We start from the raw sequence: 3,928 nt of genomic DNA on the forward strand, positions 1-3,928 counted from the left end.
CTCTGCTGCTCCTGGGAGTGCAGAGCCTATCAATCTAGCCATTTCAGCAATGTCCGCTATGCCTTTCACTCTCCACTCGCGTGGTAGATCTGGAGCCTTTCTGCAGACGATCCCTGCCCTTCCATCTGCTTTGGCATCTGTGCTACGAGTAGGAGCAAAGCTTCACAGCTGTGGTTTCCCTTGCACAAGCCTCCAGGACCAACTCTGCAGATGCTCTAAGCACATTGTAATTGGGATATTCTTTCAACCGCTGCTCATATATTCCTTTTGAGTAATGCAGAGAAGAGAATAAAACCCATCAGAAGTAATCCTGAAAAGGGAGGTTTCTCCTCTTTATCCAAAGAACCACAACAAATTATCAAGGCAAACAATTTACCAATATTTCTGCTAAGGATGATTCAAATAACCAATGATCTCCTATGGAACGGGTAGGAAAAAACACTCAATGGTACTAAAGATTAAAAAAAAATAATCAGAGCAACTTAATTTAGAAATTTTTTATTCTATAATTTATTGTTGTTGTGTGTATATGTGTATGTGCGTGTATGTGTATTTGTAGAACTAATACATGCTTATTGTAGAAACTTGGGAAAATATGGACAATTATTTAAAATAGGGATTGGAAGATTATAGCCTATGGGACAAATCCAGCCCATTGCTTAATTTTTATAAGTAAAATTTGATTGGAATACAATCATGCCTATTTCTTTACCTATTGTCTATGGCTGTTTTCATGCCACAACCAGAGGATTGCCTAGTCGTCATAGAGACAAGATGGACAGCAAAGCCTAAAATATGTATTATCTAGCCTTTTGGAAGACAACAAAAATAACTCATAATCTGATAGCTCAAACATAACCACGGTTATGGTTTACATAGTCTCTCTTTTTTAGGCCCTTAAGGAAGGGAAATATACCCTTCTCTGAATTATACTTTAATTCTCCTTTAAGAGGAAGAACTAGTCAGATCCAAAGAAACAGATCCAGGGCTCCTGGGTGGCTCAGTCAGTTAAGCGTCTGCCTTTGGCTCCGGTCATGATCCCAGGGTGCTGGGGTGGAGCTCTGCATCAGGATCCCTGCTCAGCGGGGAGTCTGCTTCTCCCTCTCCCTCTGCCCCTCCTCCTGCTCTCCTGTTTGATCTCTCTCTCTCTCTCTCTCTCATAAATAAAGTCTTTAAAAAAAACCACACACAACAACAAAGAAACAGATCCCTGTTTCCTAGTGAATGAAAAAGCCAGCAAATAGCAGCAAATCAATCTTCCTTCTTCACATGGGAACGCACTCTCCTTTCTGCTGCTTCCTGTCTTCCCTGAAGCTTGGCCAGTGGTGAAGTCTGGATTTGGGCTGAGTCAGGGAGTGAAAGCCTTTTAGGCTTTCAGCCTAAGTAGTTTGCTTTGGCCTAGGTTAACAAAGAGCACTTTATCTTGGAGTTTTGGATCCAAACTTAATGTCACAATTGAAATTCAAAGTATCAACTCAGCCATGATAAACATACACAAGTTTTATTTTTTCTAGTATGTATCAATTTTTTTCAAAGATCACCTACATACCCACAACACATGCATCCCACACTTAGCAATTAGTAACATGTCAGTCCCAGTAATTCTGATATTTTTGTAGTCATTTTTGAGTTCCCATCATGAAGAAAATGCATATATCTGTGGTGAATCGTGTCAGAGATGACTATGGATTGGAAGGGAAAGATCTATTCCTTCTCCTAACTTCCTTTTCTCCTCCCTTGCCCTTGCTTGTGTTGATAAGTATGATATTCATCACACATTCTTGGTGGGGAGATTGTGCTTTGTGTCCTTCTCAGCTGGCTTCTGATGCTAGTCCAAGTCACAATCTTGTCTATAGAATCCGTATGGGCATGTAGGGAACCACTGTCTAAATACTTCAGACCCAGCCCTATGCAGCTCCCATGATTTCAGGGGTCTGCGTGAGAGACCCAAGTGCCACTTCCATCTGCTCCCCACTCCAACTGATAGCCACATATATGCATTCTTCTAATGAAAATGCCTATCTGCTCCTCACTGAAGTAGCCTCTGATAAGCCAATGAAACTTCATCTGCTATCTATGGTTCCATTTGAAGGTAAACACAGATTGATGAGATCCTTTTCCCTACCTCAGAGGAGTTGTAGGGAGTGCAGGGAGGGAAGGTTTTCTTTTCCCCTTCTTTGCTACACCCTTACACCATCCCTTTGGCATTTTCCCCCTATGCTTGGATTTTTGAAATGGTTATCTCCTAATAATCAGAAAAGTCCAGATAGGGAATAGCAAACCAGGTTCCTCATCTTGGATATGAATTTAAACTTCAATAAAAGATAAAGCCATGTCCATCTTTTTTCCCTGAAAGATGAAAGAAATAGGAGGGATGATGCATTATTGCTCTATAATATTCTCCTGTCCTAACTACTTCTCTTCCAAAATAGGGTCCTGACCCCCCCCTTAGTTATCCCTTTTTATTAGAAAAGATAGAGGTATAAGAGTGCCGACAGTACTGACTCCATCTTTGGCTCTCCATCTTGTTCCTGTCCACACAATGACATCCTTTAGGGTTACTTGTTCCAGGTCCCTTGGAGGGACCTGTATGCCCTGACTGGAATACTAGAAGGCTTGTTCTGATCTTCCCTCTGTTGCACAGATGACACCACTTTAGATAACTAGTAGAGACCACTCTGGCACACAGATAGCTCTATTTTGGATACCTACTCTTTGACCTCACCACAATCATAGCTGCATAGTGCGTGGATTGTCATCCGCCCAGCCCCCTAACTCCCTCCCCATCCCCCACCCCCCATCAGTAAGTTACCCTGAATAAAAGTCTGTAAATAGCATGGAGTGGCTTGTTTTGCTTTTTGGTCCCAAGGTGCCTTCTCAGTTTGGAGGATACCTTACTGTCCCTCCTCCACCTTCTAACACCAGGGTTCCACTGGACTGTTAATGCTCTGCAAATTCTGTGTTGGGCTCTCTAGCATTTCTATCTCTAAATCCCCAAAACCTAAATATTAATACTCTCCACATCACAGATAGGCCAGTAATGGACATATTAATCCTTTGGTATTTTATATAGATAGCATCCTTGTAACTGTTCCCAAAAGTGAATCATCAATTTCAAGCTTCTTCCTTTGAATTTGGTAAAGCACAACATCTCTTTTACCATAAGATATAAGCTATTTATACCAGCAATCTCTGAAGTCATTAGTAATACAAGGAAAAATAAGAGTCTTATTGATTATGTATGGTCTCATGTTATTCTAGCTAATAATAAAATTATACTTCTCTTTTCTTCGCTTTTTTCCAGGTATGAATATTGCAGAACCTAGAAAGGAGTGCTGAGCAAAGAAAGCACAAGGGTTACAAATTCTACCAAAACTCCTGAATTTTTCTTTTTTTTTTTTTTTTTTATAGAGAGGTGGGGAAGGAGCAGAAGGACAGGGAGAGAAAGAATCTTAAGCAGGCTCCACACCCAGTGCAGAGCCCTACACAGAACTCAATCTCATGACCCTGAAATCATGACCTGAGCAGAAATCAAGAGTTGGATACTTAACCAACTGAGCAACCTATGTGCCCCTCTTTTAGCCAAACTCTTATTTGATCGATGTTCATTCAGATGTCATTACTATTTGTTCTTCTGAGATTTTTTTCAAACTCTAAATGAAGGAAAGATTTGAAGGCTCAGTGAGAGAGATAAGTATACACAATCCAAAGCCTAGATTGAATTGTGCTTAGTGTTGTTGTATGAGTATTATTATATGAGTTTATTTAGGCTATTAAATTTATTGCTGTTAAAGGACCTTTGCTAGACAGAGACTAGTAGTAAAAGAAAGACTGACAGTTAAGACTTCTAAATCATAAAGGTTCAGTCTTCCACTCAAAATCTGGACATACAGAAATGTTCAAATCTTTCTAGAAATGAAGAGTGTGT

This window comes from Mirounga leonina, unplaced genomic scaffold, assembly GCF_011800145.1.
Source record: "Mirounga leonina isolate KUSES-001 unplaced genomic scaffold, KU_Mleo_1.0 Mir_170, whole genome shotgun sequence".
NCBI lineage: Eukaryota > Metazoa > Chordata > Mammalia > Carnivora > Phocidae > Mirounga > Mirounga leonina.